Source organism: Octopus sinensis, linkage group LG2, assembly GCF_006345805.1.
Source record: "Octopus sinensis linkage group LG2, ASM634580v1, whole genome shotgun sequence".
Taxonomy (NCBI): domain Eukaryota; kingdom Metazoa; phylum Mollusca; class Cephalopoda; order Octopoda; family Octopodidae; genus Octopus; species Octopus sinensis.
Window position 1 is genome coordinate 137,450,595 of NC_042998.1, and position 20,712 is coordinate 137,471,306.

At 35.7% G+C, this 20,712-nt stretch overlaps 1 protein-coding gene across 3 annotated transcripts in view; it reads left to right on the top strand.

Annotated features, from left to right (window-relative positions):
* LOC115227619 (transmembrane protein 45B-like) overlaps positions 1-20,712 on the top strand; it is a 93,557-nt gene that overhangs the window by 11,076 nt on the left and 61,769 nt on the right. The window lies entirely within an intron of this gene.

The following is a 20,712-nucleotide window of genomic DNA, read 5'->3' on the forward strand; positions in this document are numbered from 1 at the left end:
TTCATTATCTGAGTAAATTATGTAAATGCACCTGGGACTTGAACCTGAATCATGAACTTAGCCAAGATTCCAACCAAGGTTGTTCTTAATTATTAACCCTTTAGCATTTAAACTGACCATATCTGACCAAACTATTTTGCCTGTTTTATGTTCAAACTGGCCAGATCCAGTTTCTCACACCTACCCTATAATGTCAGTCCAAAAATAAACAATCCCAAGGCTACAAGATAATGCAGGATAAATTCAAAACAATATGAATAGGTAAACATTACATTTGACAGAGGAATCTGAATGCTAAAGGCTTAAAATGGATCCACTATTAGCTGTCTAATTTTTTTTTTAATATTTTTTGTTGTTTATGCTAGAAATAGAACATGATTGTTGAAGAAATATATTTTTTTCTTTTGTCTATGAGATACAGATATGTTTTATAGAATTCTAAAATAGATAATAATGTTAATTGCATGAAGCGATAAAACCTATGGCTGTGTAGTTAAGAAGCTCACTTTGCTGCCACATGCTTTTTAAGGTTCAGTTCTACTGCAGGGCACCTTGGGCAAGTGTATTCTATTATAACCCTGGGTCAACCAATACCTTATGAGTGAATTTGGTGAGTGAAAACTGTGTAGAAGCATCATGTTTTATATTCGTGTGTTTGTATTTTTGAATGTGTGTGTGTAGGTGTATGTGTGTTTATCTTTGTTAGTTCCTCACTACTGCTTGTCGGTTTGTTCATGTCCCTGTAACTTAGCCGTTCAGTAAAAGCAATTGATAAAATTAGAACTGGACTTTAAAATTAGTACTGGAGTTAATTTATTCAACTGATAAAACACTTCAAGGTAGTGCCCCAGTATGACCACAGTCCAATGACTGAAACAAGTGAGAGGTATTAAAATAAGTACACTGAAGAAAGTTTGCCACTCATGAACTCATATACAAAAGTTTCTTTGAGAGGCATAGGTATGGCTGTGTGGTTAGAAGCTTGCTTCCCAACCACATGGCTCTGGGTTCAGTCCTGCTGTGTGGCACCTTGGGCAACTGTCTTCTATTATAGCTTGAATTTGGTAGATGGAAACTGAAAGAAGCCTGTCATATATATATATATATATATATATATATGTATATATATCTATGTGTGTGTGTATCTGTTTGTCCCCACCATCATCACTTGACAACTGGTGTTGGTGTGTTTGTGTCCCAGTAACTTAGCGGTTCAGCAAAAAAGACCAATAGAATAAGTACCAGGCTTTAAAAATAAGCTCTGGGGTTGATTCACTTAACTAAAAATTCAAGGTTGTGCCGAAGCATGGCCACAGTCTAATGACTAAAACAAGTAATAGATAAAAAGATGTTTGTATAAATAGGTATTGTTTTGCTCTATTTCCTTTACTGGGCCTGGAGAAAGGAACAGTGGCTATGGTCTTTCCAAACCCTCCAAGACTAATGTAATTGATACCATGAACAGAGAGAATTTCAGAAGGTTGACAATTTGGGAGTGAAGGGTTGATCATATTGATTACAGCAGGGCATGACAAAGACTTAGTTACATAAGCAATCATTCTAATCTACATAAAATCTCAAATCTTATTCTAATGTATTTAGTCCAGTGTTTTGCTGATCATTTAAAACTTGATATAATACATGTCATGAAGGTATGTGGCTTAGTAGTTAGGATGTTGCACTCACAGTTGCAAGACCATGGTTTCAATTCCCAGACAGGGCACTGCAATGAGCTCTTGAGCAAAACACTTCATTTAGTGTTGCTCCAGTTCACTCAACTATAAATGAATAACACTGCAATGGACTGGCATCCCATTCCAGGTAAATGTTGTGATCTCAGACCAGGTAACCATCCCCATGAGTCCTAGGACTTAGACATTTCCAAGTGTGCATGGTTCAGATCGAATTCATTGAGGTAAACTTCCTATGACTTTCCTCTTATCAACCTATGCCACTTTTCAAAAAAAATTATGTTTCTCATGGCCAGACATGTTTTACCAGAAGATTGAAAATAAAGGATACTGCTTGTATGGTGATGATGCTCATTTAAAACTCTCTCTCTCTCTTGCTCCCTTTCTTACTCATTCACTCCTCACTCACTCACTCACTCACTCAGTCCTCACTCACTCATTCACTTCTCACTCACTCCTCACTCACTATTTACTCACTCCTCACTCACTCCACTCACTCATTCCCTCACTCATTCACTCCTCACTCACTCGCTCCTCACTCACTCACTCCTCACTCTATCACTCCACACTCACTCGAGGAGTTTTCAATTTCTGTCTACCAAATCTGCTCACACAATTTTTGTCTGTTTGGGGATATAGTAGAAGACACTTACCCAAAGGATCAAGCAGCAGAACTTGAACCTGAAGCCGCATAGTTTGGGAAGCAAATTCCTCAACTACTCAGCCATGCATGCACATGCTCGTGTGTGTGTGTGTGTGTGTGTGTGTATACATGTGATTTAAATGCGCTTTTTGTGCAAAAATCTATCTGGAGGGTCTTTTTTTAAAAAAAAAGTTCAGATATTTACATAAACTGTAGCTGCCCATATTCATTTATGTAATGTTAACTGCTCCAACATAAAGTATGGACAGTTGTCACTTTCTTTCTTACTCAGATTGGATGTAATAATCACTTTATGCCAGACCAATGACACAATACACACACTGCAGTTGGATTTACACTTTTGTTCAGTGATGGTGATTAAGTAGGGGTTGGGTTAGGGTTGTTAATAAGTAGTTGAGCAGCATTTGAATTATATTCCATTCCTGGCTAATCTCTTATGCTGAACTAGTATTTACACACACACACACACACACACATATATATATATATATATATATATATATATATATATATATATATATATATGTTATAATGATAATAAAAATGAAAAATCCAAGATTGTCACATCCCTAACTCTCTGCAACATCCTCCAGTTCATTCAGTCCCACCTTGTTAAATCCTATTACACAGCTAATTATTTCGTTTTCTTTGTTATGGACTTTCTTTTACACTACGCGACACCTTTTACTTTTGTCCTTCTCATCAATTTTCTCCTATTGATATTTAGAGGATGATTTTGTGTGAAACTTATTTATTATGTTATTGTTGTTTACTTTCTCTGCTTTTTGCATAAGTTGATTGTTCTAGCCTTTCCTCACTTCTTTATTTGCTTTTGGATTTTTCATCTTTTTTTATATTTTTCTTTTTTTTTGTAACAGCTTGGAGAAACATTTTTATTTGACTCATTTATTATATGGTTTTATTATTATTATTATCATTATTATTATTATTATTATTATTATCATCATCATCATTGTTATTATTATTATCATCATCATTGTTATTATTATTGTCATCATCATTGTTATTATTATTATTACTATCATCATCATCATTGTTATTATTATTATTACTATCATCAACATCATTATCATTACTATTACTACTACTATTTTGCGTTGTCTGAGTTACTGGCATGGTAACCAAGGCCTTGTTATTTATAATTTTTGTCAGTACACTCATTCTCATCGGATCGATTGCTAAGGAAACCAAAACTCCTACTTCTTCTTCTGCTGGTGGAGGTTTATTGTCAGGTTCCATAAAATTTCTAGCCAAAGTGGAATGCCCAAGTCAATGTATCAGATAGTTTTTCATCAATGGCTGACTAGTTTTACAATAATAGTTTACAATAACTGAACTAACTGGAGGTGTTAGTTACTCAAACACAAGGATGATCATTTTATCTGTTTCCTATCATAATGTCCATTTTTATCTCATTGTGTTCTATATGATTTATGAGAATGACTGAGAATAGTGTAGAATTTGTTTTAAAGTAAGAAGAGAAAATAAGCATCAGAGTTGTCTTTCAGCATAGAACAGTGACTTGCAGATTGTAGAACTGCATATAATCTTTACTTCAGGGTTTTATAGTGAGGAATAACATGTTATTGATGATGAGCTTCAGATTAGATATTATAGATGAATACCAGTCTGTCTGTCTGTCTATTTGTTTGTTTTTTTTTTCGTTTGTTTGTTTGTTTATGTTAATATTTCGCTTATGCATTGTGATGCTAAAAACCTGGTGTTAGAATTCAATCTACATATGCTTCAGTACAAAGTACAGAGCTGTAATAAGAGATTGAAATGACAAAGGAATAAATACTTACATTATGAACTTCATTAGCTTACAGTTGTTTCTGCTATAAGATCCAATGCATTCATTGTTGAGTGCTTGAGTATCTGGAGCCTCAAACATGAAGTGCACCCCAATTTCTTAACTCTCTCTCTCTCTCTCTTCCCCTCTCTCTCTCTTCCTCTCTCCTCTCCCCTCTCTCATATACATACGTACATATATATATAATTTCTTTTTCTGTCACTTCATGTCAACTTTCCCCTACATGAATAGGTCAGACAGAATTTATTGAGGCAGGTTTTTGTATGGGTGGATGCCTTTCCTTTCACCAACCCTTGCCTTTTAAAAAGCAATGTAATATTTCCCAATGCCCAGATATGTTTCCAGCAGAAGAGTAAAAATGAAGAACACCACTCTTTTGATAGTTATACTGATTTATAGGCATCATATAATGAAAAAACAAGGGTACACACACACACACATGCATACATATGATGGGCTTTTTTCCATTTCCATCTACTAAATCCACTCACAAGGCTTTGGTTGCCCTGAGGCTGTAAAGTAGAAGACACTTGCCCTAGGTGCCACTCAATGGGACTAAACCCAAGTGGACATGGTTGGGAAGCAAGCTTCTCAAACACACAACGATGGCTGTTTACCTTTTATCTTTTATTTGTTTCAGTCATTAGAATGTTATTCTATCAATCTCTTTTGCCAAACCACAAAGTTATGGGGACGTAAACACACCAACACTGGTTGTCAAGTGGTGGTAGGAGAAAAACCAAGACACACACACACATAGGTTATGTTTAAAATCAAAGTTTAGATAGGAGACTTTAAAATATAGTATCCAAACCTTGTTTTTAGTATGTCCCTAGTAGTGTGCCTTGAGAGCATGTTCACCACTTACAGCTACCAGGCGTCATCCACAGTACTGCACTTTAGTTGCAGGTTCTACATAAGGAATTCCTTGGTGCACATTTAGTATATTTTAAATAAGTGATAAGGAAGACGAATGCTTATAGTACACTCTGTCTTCCCTATCAATTATTTAAAACACACACACAATGGGCTTCTTTAAATTTCTGTCTACCAAATCCACTCACAAAGCTTTGGTCAGCCTGAGGCAATAGTAGAAGATATTTGCCCAAGGTGTCATGCAGTGGGATTGAACTCGGAATCATATGGTTGGGAAGTGTGTGTGTGTGTGTGTGGTTGTCTTGATGTTGTGTAATAGTTGTAAACAACCATCACCATCATACAAGTGGTGTGTTCATCTTTAATCTTTTATGAAAACATGTTCAGCCATGGAGAAATATTACTTTGCCTGGAAAGTTGGAGAGTAGAGTCAATAAGTTACAGATCTCACTACAATTAGTGATTCAGTCACATTGGGGATATAGTCTAGTATTAATCCCAACTTTCTTTTTCCTTTTTTCCTCTTGCTTGTTATAGTCATTGGACTGCAGTCATACAGAGGCACCACATTGAAAAGTTTAGTTGAACAAATCACCCCCAGTACTAATTTTTAGGTCTGGTACTTATTCCTTTGGTTTCTTTTGCTGAACTGCTAAGTTAAAGTGACAAAAACAAACTGACACCAATTGTCAAGCAGTTGGGTGGGGGCATATACAAAAACACATACATTATGGGCTTCCACACAGTTTCCATCTGCCAAATTCACTCACAAAATTTGTTGGCCGAGATCTTGCTGTGGGACTGAACCCAAAACAACATCGCAAAGTAAGCTTCATAACTACTCAGCTGTACCTCTGCCTATTGAAGACGTTCATTAAAAGAATGCTCGTTAATTAGGTGAATAACTTTCTTTTGTGTGATATAAGCTTGTATTATTTTGCTAATGTTAATTTTTCTGTTGAAGAAATCACTGAACATGAATTGTCTGATCTGTTTTTCTCTGTACACTACATAATGATTGTAAAATGAATTATTTGAAGATTGTCAAAGTAGTTAGAAACTGAAGGGATTAAATAATTGCTCCTTGTTTCTAATATAGGCACAAGGCCAGCACCTTTGCAGGAAGCAGGCAAGTCAATTACATTAATCCCAGTACTTGTCTGGTACTTTATTTTATTGACTCTGGATGGATGGAAGGCAAAGTTTGACCTCAAATGGATTTGAACTCAGAATGTAAAGAGCTAGAATAAATACCACAAAGCATTTTGTCTGACATTGTAACAATTCTAGCATACCACCACCCTCAAATATTTGAGTGAGACCTCTGAAGACCAAAGAGGTGAAAGATGCTGTGCCAACAGCAGTCAAACAATGGGTCAGTTTATCATAAGAAGTAGGTGATAGCTTTAACTAAAGGAGCTGGATCCATCATTGTTGAAATAATAATAATGATAATCCTTTCTACTAGGTCTGAAATTTTAGGAGAGACGATTAATCAATTACACCAACCCTAGTATGCAACTGATACTTATTTCATCAACCCCAAAAGGATAAAAGGTAAAGAAGTCTGCCTTGGCAGAATTTTAACCCAGAGTATAACAACAGATGAGATGCTGCTAAGCATTTTGTCCAGTGTGCTAATGGCTCTGTTCACTCACCACCTTAATAATAATAATAATAATAATTGTTTCTAATACAAGCACATGGCCAATAACTTTGAGAAGAAGGTTCTAGACAATTACACTGATCCCCAGTATTTGACAGCTACTTTAATTTTTATTAACTCCTGAAGGATGAAAGACAAAGTCAACCTCAGCAGAATTTGCATTCAAAACATTAAGCGCTGGAGAAGTGTTTTGTCCAACAATATATAATAATAATAATTATTATTATTATTATTATTATTGAGTGAAAGAGCAGTGCATGCCATCAAAATGACACTGGGGTAAAATATATGAAGCCCAGTATACCCATCATGACTATCCGTCTGATAAGGATACACCAGGCACATGCATCACAACCATATGTGTGCGACATGGTGATCTCATATCAAGATAAGCAGTGCATGACCTTGCAGGTGGGGCCAAGTTAGAATTTTCTTCTGGTCGAGTAGCCCATCCTGCTCAAAAGGTCCCTGAACAAGGATTGTTTAAGAATGTTGAATGAACCACCCATGTTTCCAAAGGTGAATTATCCAAACCCCAAAGAATTCCTTTCAACACATGGCTATGATGCTCCCCCACTACTTCTGCTCATGATCAGAGATGCACATATTGTCAGCCATTAAGGGACATGGTCAACTGGTTAAGGTCAAACAACTGACAAGCAAATCTGTGGTATTGAGCAGAATATTTGCTGTAGCCCATCTTTTATATCAAGACAAAACAATGTACATGATAACACTCCCAATCAGTTAAGATAGGAAGCCATGAGAGCCACTGCCTGGTACTGCATCAGGATATTTATTATTATTATTATTATTATTATTATTGTTGTTGTTGTTATTGTTATTATTATTATTATTGTTGTTGTTGTTATTGTTATTATTATTATTATTATTATTGTTATTATTATTATTATTATTATTATGGGTACAAGACCTAAAATGTTGATGCTCAACTGGTATTATTTTATCAATCTTGAGAGGATGAAAGCAGTCGACCTCAGCAAGCATAAAGACAGATGAAATACTGCTAATTATTTTGTCCCATGTGCCAACAATTTTACCAGCTCACCACTTGTTTACAGCTCAATGAACCAGAACAGATACCACAAGCCAACTTGTTTGACATGATGATGACTCTACCTGGTCAGAGGAATGAAAGACAAACTTGACCTCAGTGAAACTTAAACTCAGAGTATAACTACATACCTAAAGAGTCTGAAGGCAGTAGGGTAGCAGAAAGTGTGTAATATATTATCTTGATCCTATTTTGATGTTCCTAGCCCACTGCATTTGACTTTGTCAGTCGTCTTACCATGGTCTGTCAAAAACAGCCAAGTGCTGGAATCAAATTATGTCAGTCACACTTCTGCCTGAAAATGTATGGCACTGTGCCAAAATAAGAAATCTAATAAATTTCCACACTGGCAAAATGTCACAAAATGTATATAATGGTTTATAAGCCTGGCAGATGGCCACAAATCTAGAATGAGTGATGAGATGGGGGAGGTCTGCTTAATTGAATTAAACTCAATATCTTAGTATTTATAGAATGTACTCTGGAATGATAAACAGCAAAGTTGACACTGGTGAGATATGAATTCCAAATGTGAAGACTTATAAATATAATTGCAGAGTATTTTCTCTGGAGCTCTGTTTCTGCCACCCCACTTCTTTAATAATAATACTAACAAACAGGATTACCTTACATAGGATTAAAGGTTTAATAAATTTTGATTAAAATGATACAGGATTCTACAGTTCTATATTTAAGAGATGAGGAATTATGTACATTATTTACATTCGACGGATATTTGTCCTCATCTTGTTTATTGTTAATAATAATAATAATGATAATAATAATAATAACACCGAAAAATACCTTAGGAATGAGAACCCAGGTTCGAAATTTCCCCAAGACACTTGAAGCAGGCTGGAGAATATATCAGCCGAAACATTGTGTTAACAACAAACAAGATGAGGATAAATATCCATTGAATGTAAATAATGATACAGGATAGTTGAACTAGATTTAAACGGATTTTAAGTTTGTAAATTTACTCCCTATACTTAGGAGGATCAGCATGTGATTACCAAGTGAGTGGTAAGAAAATATATTCTCCCTATATTTAGTGTAATGTTGGGCTTGTGACAATGAAAAGCATGGGTATGAAACAGTGGCAATGAAAAATTTGGTTACAACATATTGGCATTGAAATATTAGACTTGAGGTTTTGGCAGTAAAAAATTTGACTTTGACATATTGATAATGAAAAATTTGGCTATTAGGTGCTGGCAATAAAATACTGACTGTGAGGTATTGGTGAAGAAAAACTTGGCTATGAAGTGTTGGTAGTAATGAAAATCTTGGCTATGAAGTGTTGGTAATGAAAATCTTGGCTATGAGGTGTTGGCTATGAAAAACTTGGCCATGTGGTATTGGCAATGAAATATTAGGTATGAGGTTTTGACAATGTAAAACTTGGGTATTGTGCATTGACAATGAAAAACTTGGCTATGAAGTGTTGGCAATGAAAAGTTAGGTTATGACTTGTTGGCAATCAAATATTAGCTCTGAGGTGTTGGCAGTGAGGATTGGCAATGGAAAATGTTACTATGAGGTGTTGGCAATGAAACAGTGGCTATTTGGTATTCGTAGTGAAAAACATTGATTCTAAAATGTTGGCAATGAAATATTGGCCATAAGGTGTTGGCTATGAAAAACTTGACTATGAGGATTTTGGGAAGGAAACATTGGCTATGAGGTGTTAGCAATAAAGCATTAGCTATGAGGTATTGCCTATGGAATATTGACTGTGAGGTGTCAGCCATGAAGTTTTGGCAATAAAAAGCTTTCCAGCCATAGAAGCCAAGCCAAAGTAGATGATGGAGCATAAAATGCATTCTTTGTACCCATTGGACCCTGTCAAATAATTTAATCAATGCCAGTATAATACCAGGACATTAAATGATTATGAGGAGGATAACCTTGAAAATAGTATGCATGCCACAAATTCCCTTTATCCATTCAAATCATCTCTCTCTCTCTCTTTCTATCTCTCTCCCCTATGCCTTAAAAATTATTTTCATTAGCATCTTCATTTTTATATTTGAAAATTACAATATTCAAGTAAAGTATCTAGCACATAGATTAGATATTCCTCTGTTGAGGAAGACAGATTGATAAAATATTGAGGCATGACATCTTTGATATACTGCTTTGTATACATATATCACAGTGTTTGAGTCTTAGCTGAATAAGTAGCGATACTACAAGGTAAGAGTGCTCTACGAGCCATTATATGGGTTGTAAAGAACACTGTTATTTGCAGAAATACTATACAATTTATGTGCATTTTATTAGTTGAAATCCACCTACGAGTATCACTAGGAGAGATTTTTGCTCCATATACCTGATTTTGCTAGATACATAATCTGATGATAAAGGCTTTCTGTGGCATTTCAAAAAGCCAATGGATTATGCAACTAACTTAGCATAGTTCTTTCTAACAAAGGTATAAAACATTAAATTTGGGCAAAGGAATTAATTGAACTGACCTTAGAACTTGACATGTACTTTATTTTATAAGCCCTGAAAGGATGAAAGTCAAGGATGACGTCAATAGTATTTGAACCTGGAATATAAGTAGCTCAAAGAAATACCACAAGGCATTGTCTGGTGTACTTACAATTCTGACAATCCACTGCCCTTGGACTAACCTAGCATAATGTAGCAATACTGTGGTGAATTACAATGTAGTTGTTGGAGGTTCCAAATATTTGCATGCTGCAAACGATTATTAGTTCTTGTCTCAACGCAATATGTAATTTAATTTTCTGTATATCTGAGAAGACTTCCTGTCTAATTCAGAAATAATAATCATTCATTAGTGTTGTTGTCAAGCAAATCATCTTTTGTTTTGTCTTCTGTTGGTCAGACTGCTGTAGATTTAATAATTCGTTGTGTCTACTTCCTTATGAATTATCTGCAACTAGATATCTGTATTTTTATTATATTTAAACATGTTCCTTGATTTTTATATCGTGGCAGGCATGGCTGTATGGTTAAGAAATTTGCTTTGAAACCTTATGGTTAGGAGTTTGGTTTCACTGTGTGAATGTTGTCAGCTAACATTCTATACTATAGTCACAGCTCAACCAATACCTTGTGAGTGAAACTGGTAAACAGAATCTAAAGCCTGTCATAATCTTACCTTATCTAACAACTGTTAGATCTTACTCTAATAACTTCACTGGAAAGCATGTTACACCCTATCCTTAGAGGAATTCTGCTTAGTACCCAGGAGAAAGGTACTGTAAAATTGTTGATCATTTTCTTGATAATCTTCTCTAACCTATCTTTTATCTTTTACTTGTTTCAGTCATTTGACTGCAGCCATGCTGGGGTACTGCCTTGAAGGGTTTTAGTCGAACAAATCGACCCTAGGACTTATTTTTTTGAAGCCTAGCATTTATTCTGTCGAACTCTTTTGCTGAACTGCTAAGTTAAGGGGATGTAAACACACCACTACCAGTTGTCAAGGCAGTGGTGGGGGACAAACACACACACACACATATGTATGATGAGCTTCTTTCAGTTTCCCCTCTAAATCCACTCACAAGGCTTCAGTCAGCCTGAGGCTATAGTAGATGACACTTGCCCAAAGTGCTATGCAGTGGAACTGAACATGGAACCAGGTGGTTGAGAAGCAAGCGTCTTACCACACAGCCATGCCTGCACCTATACATATTTATCCTACCCAGTTATTTGTATTTGGTACTCTTCCCCATTATCCTTCTCAAATCCTCATCTACAATATTTAAATCCCCCATATAAGTATGTCCCTCACCACTGTAGCAGAATTCAGACTTAGTGTAATCACAGTCACCAAGGCAAATCATTCTGAAGCTTTCCAAATTAATGTTTAACAAGCACTATAATTAAACAATCTATCACCTACAGTATGATCTAGTTTATAGCTAATGTTACCCTTTACCATATATATATGTATACTTAACTGGCAAAAGAACCTGTCTTGTTATTACTAATGATAGGCATTATCATGTATTCTACCTTGACTTTGTCTTTTTCCTGGTTGTTTTAAAAAATTCATTTGAAAAACATTGATTTAAAAAAAAAGCCTAACTCTGTTAAATCTCTATTGCATCTATCCTAGAGTTTATAAGTATGGAAAGAGAACACAATCTTATGTGAAGTTTTCAAATCATTGTTTTCTAGGCCTGTCCCAAATTAGATATTTGCATCTAGTTACATACTCCTATTTAATCTTCTATTGTAGCTACATTGTCTTCTTAATATCAGCTATGAAAAATGTACATTGCCTGCTTGGTTTTCTCCCAATGTGTTACCAAAATCTAAAACCCTATTAGTCATATCTAGTGGATGAATACTAGAGTACACTAATCCAAAAATTCTCCTTCTCCAGAAGTGATTTCCTGTTTGTTTGTTTTTTTTTTTTTTTGGTTTTTTTTTTACTCTTTATCTTCTACCTGATCAATAACTTGTATTCTACAGTTTTCAAACCCAGAACTATGCTCCCTGAAATGTTTATAAATGTATTGATTCTTGCTAAGTTTAAACACCTCTTTATATCCATTAAGATGTTGGTGTAATGTCTGAGTAGTTTGTTCTACATATTGCCTACCACTCCTTACAATATATAAAATAAACATTATGAAACATACAAGTAACAAATAATACACTGTAAATATTAAACTTTTTGCCTAATCCACAATACAAACTGTTATACCCTTTGCCTGCATTTGCCAACAACATAATTGTACCGATTTTCAGATAAGTATTTTTTTTTTTTCTTTAGTATTTATAGAGCCTAGAATTTTTAAAGCAGCTCTTTTTGATGACATATAACCCACTCAAACAGGCTCAAACCAGAGAGAAGCAGCTAGCTGCCAGATAATGTCTAACAAGAAGCTGCCTCATCTAATTGATGTTTCCTGGTATAATTTCATTAATACTGAGATTCCCATTTACAATAACAATATCAGACTGTTCAGTTCATAGCTTTTCCAAACCTTATAACAAGATCGAAATTACCAGCAATATTGCTTAAATAATAGTGTTGGCTCCACCCTTTCAATTAACCCTTTTGATACCAACCTGCCTGGGATGCCCTGCATCTATGATTTAAACTTTCTGCTTTAAAGTTAAATAAAAAATTTCAAGAAACTTAAAAATTTAAATCTTGCATCAAAATTTCATTTTATGTTCCATACAGTAATTTTACTAAATTCTTTAGGATTTTCAAACTTAATTGAAACTAAAGCAATGTATTTCATTGGAAATATGGTAACAAAAAGTGTTAAAAAACAAATGACTAATGATATCCTCTCCCTGTTCTTTTATCTTGACAACCTCACTGGTGTCAGTGGCACAAGAAAAGCACCCAGCATACACTATAAAGTGGTTGGCATTAGGAAGGCTATCTTGCTGTAAAAGTTGACATTGGAGCACCACATGGCTCTAGGACTCACTGAATCCTGTCAAACCATTGAACCCATGCCAGCATGAAAAGTAGACATTAAATGATGATATATATAGCTATCACTGTATCGACCAAACTATCAGATGTTGTTGTACATCATTGGTTGCAATGTGTTTCCTTGCATCCTTGTAGCTTTCAAATGAAGGCACCCAGTGGGCTAGATGGGATGGCCAACATTTCCTCTGAACAAAATGTCAATCCTTTGCAAGGTTACACATTTACTGCTGAACAGACTGGGGTAATGTGATATGAAGTGCTTTTCACAAGAACACAATGCACAGCGAGTCTGGAAATTGAAACCACAATCTTGCAACTATGAGTGGAACTCTCTAACCACTAGGTCAGGCACCTTCACATACTATGTTTCTCTGTTCCCACTTACTTCTACTGACCTTGTAATTTGAGGTGGAGACACCCGGACACCTCATCATGACTATTTATCTCTTTGTAGCTAATACTTATTCATTCATTCTCTCTCCATCCCTCCCTCTCTCTCTCTCTCTCCTTTAAATGTAAATAGCCATATAGCTCCTCTTCAACAAGAACCTGTACTGTACCTATTTCTCCCCATTTCCTAGCATAAAACTTGCCTCCTTCCTTTGGGTTTTGTAGTCTTGCAGGCTGCATTACAACCTCACTAATGCTGGTGGCAAGAAAAAGCACCCAGTACACATTGTAATGTGGTTAGCATTATGAAGGACATCCAGCCATTGAAACCATGCCAATGCAGACACTGGAGAACAATAACAGTTCTTGGATGCATTGGATCCTGTCTAACCCATACTAGGATGGAACATGGACACTAAATGATGATGATGTGTGTGTGTGCATGCATGTTTATATGATTCATATTTTCTCCTTGTTTTATATGTGTTTGTTGCATGTTAAAACAACAGCCTGATTATCAAATACAGACAGTTGTGTATGTGCTTTCAGTGACCCACATAAATCTTACATACATAACTGGCATAATATAGAGTGATAGAAAGAGAGGAAGGGGAGAATTAGAGGTTAGTTACAAGGAGTTGAAATGCTAGAAAGAAAAAATATATTCTTTAAAGATGGATGTAAAAGTGATTGCTTGCCTTCAGCTCTTATTTTTGTCATTCTTTCTCATTGTCTCACCATTTGTCCAGCTCTATATCATAATACAACTACCTATAGGATATTTATAGCTGCCACAAAACAACTACTGCAATACTTTGTAACAGAGGACAAAAAAAATTAGGATTATATTATTCAATGAGCTTAATATTATGATGAATTTAAGTTTGTTTCCCAGTCAGGTGGTTCCAGGTTCAGTCCCATTGTGTGCCCAGGCAACCAAAGCTTTGTGAATGGATTTGGGATGTGGAACCTGAAAGGAATTCATTGTGTGTGTGTGTGTGTGTCTTTGCGTTTGGCCCCACTTGACAACCAATGTTGGTTTGTTTACATCACTGTAATTATCAGTTCAGCAAAATAAGTACTTGGATCAATTCATTCAACTAGAACCCTTCAATATCCCAGCATAGCCACAGTTTGGTACTAAAACAAGTGAAAGATTGATGGGAGTGCAGCCCTCACCTAATACACCCAGAAAATACTCCTCTATGACATTCTCAGAAAAAGATGAAGGCTGAAATCAACATTAGCAGTCATTATTTTATCCAATTTATTCAACATCTGGCTTAGCAAGGGTTCACTACACTTTTATCATTGTCTAGGCTATATCATCTGTTATATGCCTTTAATATTTCTTTTACTCTTCTCTTCAACCAGTGTTTTCCCATACTTATATAGCTTATATAGTTTCATCATTTCTGTTCTCTACATATTTCTATCATCATTTAACATCCATTGTCCATACTGGCATGGGTTGGATGGTCTGACCAGAGCTGGCAAAATGGGGAACTGCACCAGACTTCAGTCTGATTTGGCATGGTTTCTGCGACTGGATACCCTTCCTAATGCCAGCCACTTTACATGACACTGCATGAGTGCTTTTATATGTCACTGCCACAGGTGCTTTTCTATGTATTTAGATATATCAAACTGTTTCATAATTTCCTTTATAAACTTCTTATATCAGTTAGGGCTTTTTTTGTTTTATCAAGTTTTATAGCCTGTAGTTCTCTTTATCCATTAGTTCAAAATGCTTAGCAGCATTTTTTCCAGCTTCACATTCAGTGTTCAAATTCCTTTCATCGTCAATTCAGTAAGTAGGAGTATGGTCGATTATGTCAAGTTTGGTATTTCGTTGGTACTTTATTTCATTGATTGCTGAAAGATGAAAAGCAAAGTTGACTACTGCAAGATTTGAACACAGAACATAAAGAACAAAAAAAATGTTGCAAGCCATTTTTTCCCAAAACTCTTAGGATTCTAGCAATCAATCACCTTATAATAATCATTTCTAGCATCTGCACAAGGTCTGAAATTTGGGATAGGGGATTAGCTAAAACCAATGACCACTTGACTGCTACTTTATCAACTATGAAAGAATGATAGGCATAGTTGACTTCGATGGGATTTGAACTCCACATTTAATATGTTTGATAAAGTACCCTTGGCATTTTATCTGACACACTAACAATTGTAAGGTTTATAATTGTTTCTGATTTAGGCACAATGTCAGCAGTTTTGAAGGCAGGGATTAGTCAATACCATTGGCTTCAGTTCTTTGCTAGTTGTTCATTTAATCGACCCTCAAAGTATGTTAGTTAAAATTGACATTGACAGGATTTGAACACAAAACCTAAAGAGCCAGATGAAATATCACAAGGTATTTTATCTGACACTCTATCAGTTCTGTTATTCCTCCATATAAGGTATGATAAACCAGGTTTTATGTATTATACATTTGTTTTAGTTTTTAAATTTATGACATAGTGTGAAGGTGCATGGCCTAGCAGTTAGGGTATTGAACTCGTGACCATGAGATTGTAGTACTAATTCCAAGACTAGTTGTGCATTGTGTTCTTGAGCAAAACACTTCATTTGACATTGCTCCAGTCAACTCAGCTATAAATGGATTATCCTTGCAACAGATTGGCATACAAGGGTGAGATGGTGAACCGGTGGGGAAATCACCCAAACAGAGGTCCTGCAAGCAACATTTTGTATTCAGCAATCAAAAGGATGAATAATACAACCTGTACTGTGAATCCCAGCTGGTTGGGATTGGTTGTTTAACCATACCAAAGGATGATGATGATGCATCATCATCAAGTGTTTTAAATCCAGGTTTTGTCCCCATTAACAGGGGTGGCTGGATCTACCTCAATGCTATAGCACCTGAGGCAGGTGGTTGCAGCCCACCCCAACCTTTGGGCTGGTTGGTTGGCTGGCTGGCTGGTGCCCATTCTCCCTTGCTATCATGAGGCTTTTTTGGAGCTGGATTTTCTATAGGGAGCATACCCTTGCTTACCCCCAACCTCAGTTTCTAGACATGAGTGGTCCCGAGACCAAGGCCACTGCCACGATTTTTAAGAAATGTGGTGGAACACTAGCTCAGGAAGACAGGGACACTACTCCCTGAGACCCCTTTCGGAGCCCCCCTACCTATACATATAATATATAAAAACACAATCCGCATCAAGTTATCCCAAATTCATATTATTTGTCACTTGTAAATCATTAGCTGCATTTCAGTTGCTAACTTCTTACAATCTGAGCTGGTGTAGTAGACACATGTATGCATATGTACACTTACACATGTATTTCCTGCCCCTCACACTTAACATGCAGAACAATGGATATTCTCACGCTGGTTGGCATATTATAGATTATATAACACATTGGTCAATCTTATCATTTCATCAATTAATTAGTACAGATGCTAATATGTACACCTTTTTTTTATGGTATTGATTTAAAAATCTGATTTACTTTTACCTTCCAATAAATCTATATTGCTCAGTCTGTCAAAAGAAAATCTTTTTTGTTTTTTCTTTAAGGATTAGATGATGTTTACTTACAAAAAAAAAAACATTTATGCATGATGCAACATGAAACAGATTTACACATGAAGTAGCTGATATCATTATCAGTACATTTTTTTAGGTGGGTGGGGGCTTATAATTATTATTGTCATAATCATCGTTGTCATTATCCTCGTCATAATCAGTATTATCACAATCCTCAGCATTAACATCATTATCACCGTAATCATTATTGTGTGTGTGTGTGATAATTAGACTAACAATCAGCAGTTTAAGTATTCCAAGTGATTATATCATGTGTTAATTGGATTTCATCCATTGAACTTGTGGTTCAGCTGCCATCTTCATTGAATGTTGTGACTACTTACAAGTCTGTAAAGCTTGACAGTAATACTCTAAAACACAATGGATTAGAGTTCAATATCTATCTAAGAATAATGGCTGATGTGGTTAATTGTGAAGGCAAAGGAATTGGAACTGGAGACTAACTGGTTATTGATGTGACAATTGAAATATTTATTAACTGCATTAGATATTCTGGGATCAACAGGAAGCTGTTGTAAAGAGAATTTACTTTGTATATTCAGACTGGAGCCTGATGCAGCTGTCCAGCTTACCAGTTCCACTCAAACCATCTGACCCATGCCAACATGGAAAACAGATGCTAAATGATGATGATTCAGTTACTTCATTTTTACATTCCAAGTTCAAATCCAGCTGGGATTGGCATTATTTTTCACCTTTTATTTGTTTCAGTCATTAGACTGTGACCATGTTGAAGCACCACCTTGAAGGATTTAGTCAAACAAATTCACTCCACAATTGTTTTTTCTTTTGTTTTTTTTTTAGATCCAGTACTGATTCTATCATTCTCTTTTACCAAATCACTAAATTACTGAGACAAATAAACTGGTTGTCCAGTGCAGGAGGGACAAACACACTCACACATATATACACAGTGGCTTCCACACAGTTTCTGTCTGCCAAATTCACTCACAAGGCATTGGTTGGCCCAGAAGACACTTGCCCAAGGGGTCACACAGTGAGACTGAACCCAAAGTCACATAGTTGCAAAATGAGCTTTTTAACCACACAGCCATACTTTTTCTTACACTGGTGCTGATAGCATAAATATAAATGATATATATGGATTGATATAGGTGACTACAGACCTTTTCTATAAATGCGTGTCTGTGTGTCAGAGTTAAAAATTAATATTTTAATTGATGCATAGGAGGAAGACTTGTAATTTTATTAATTAGCAGTTTGCAAATTATTACATCACGAGCAAAACGCCCCCCCCCTCCAATGGACAGTGCTGTGTTGCCAAACATTTAAACCAAATTTTCTCAAAACAACTTGTTCAACCATCCCATAGGCCTTCCCTTTGAGAAACACTGATTTAACCTAAATTTGAGACACTGTGCATTTTTCTTGCATATGCGTAGAATCAATAGCAATAGCTGATGTACTTGCACGTTCCCACGGCTTTATCGATTACATTCTCACCTGGAATCGATTTTTGTAATTTTTTCAAGACTTATACACGCCCTGATATCGTTGGTATCTACATATCAAATTTGAGCATAATTGGATGGAGGATGCCCGAGATCCTAGAAGACATACAGAGACAGACAACGGATTTTATATAATAGATGTATAAGTGTTAGCAATCTTTTTTATATAAGCAAGTTAGAAACAACATCTTCTGATTTAAACAAGGGAGGAGTTTAGTTAATGCTATCAATCCTGGTACTTGACTGACACTTTATTTTATCAACTCCCAAAAGAATGAAAGGTTAAGTTGTCCGCGTTAGAATTTGAGCTATGAATTTAAAGAGTCAAACTAAACACCACAAAACATATTCTCCAGTGCTCTAACAATTCTGCCTACTCAGTACCTTAAAGGAATTAGGAATATTATACTCAACCACATGTAACAAACACACACACATACACTAGGCTTTCAGTTTCCATCTAACAAGTTCACTTATAAGGTTTTAGTCAACCTGGGGCTATAGTAGAAGACACTCAACCATGATACCATACAGATTAAATATTTTCCATGTTAAATTTTGGTATTTCTTACTGAATTTCATAAAACAACAGACAAAAAAAGATTAAAAAATAGCCAAAACCATTTTGTCTGTTCTCCTGCAAAAATCCCACCATAAACCCAGCCTCTGAGTAATATTTACCAATCCATTGATTTACCATTGTAAGAATCTTGTTTTATCAGTTACCAAGCAACACAGCTGTTAATTACATTGTTATCCTTTTCTTTTTTAACTGTTTGCTTAGTTACTGTCTCACGTTTACATGTGTGTGTCAGTGTATGACAGCATATTGTCTGACAGTCTGTCTACAGTTACCAAGCCTCTTTCATCTGTCATCTTTTTATTTATACAATTTCAGGTGCTTTATTTTATGGTTATTTTGTTTGCATAATTTTGAAACTAAAATTTGTTTTATGAACCATGTGCAGTTGTTGCCTAACTCTTGATTAGGCTGACACAAGTCTAACACAAAAATAACTGGTGCCTGGTCTTTGTAGCATTAGGAACTGACGCTATCTAAGATATTGCAGTAGCCCATATACTCAGTAGACTTCTCCTCTAGTTTTGAACCCACACACTGTGAACTTATAACTTGGTACTTGACTACTTAACTATGCGGTTAAGAACTAGGCTCCTGGTTTCTGTCAATGTTGTTATTTGCTCGGTCCAGGAAAATCTTTTTGTTTTCTTAAAGCAAATATTGATTATTTCTTTATTCAATACAAGCAAGTTTTCTAAGTAACTACTTAAGAACAATAAAACAAGGATGCCTCTGCTAAGTCTTTTGTGATTTTTGTTTACTTTTTTATTTGTTTGTTTCTTTTAGTGTTTTATAGAAACACTGGACAATTGTAACAGCTGATTAATTGGTTGAAGAGTTTTACAATTAAGCATTAAAAGGCATGAAATATTGTTTGTTTGCAGGTCACTTAGGCCGAGCATTAAACCTAGATCAAACAACCAGTTTCATAAAATGCAACAATTTCATAAAATGTATGAATAAAACTACCCAGTATTCAAGCAATTGTGGACCATGGTTTTGTGCAGCATGGCTGCAGCCAACTGGTTAGAATTAGTGAAACCATCTCTCTCTCTCTCTCTCTCTCTCTCTCTCTCTCTCTCTCTCTCTCTCTCTCTTATGCATTTGCTCAACCTGCAAGAAATAGCAACCAAATCTGCAAAATGCATCCTAAATCATTGTCATTTAACTTCCCTGTTCCATTCTGTTGTGGGCAGGATGGTTTGACAGGATCTGATGGGCCCAAGGACTGCATCATGCTCCAGTGTCTGCCCTGGCAGGGGTTTCTACAGCTTATAGTCTTTAAAAATGTTACATTAGGTTATATAGAGCTACATACACTGTCTGAATAAAAGACAGGATGATTATGGCTGGAATAACCTTTGACCATGAGCCCAAGCTGACTTGGACTTAACAAATTCTAAGACATTTCCACACTCACTTTTTTTATATAGTCCTACC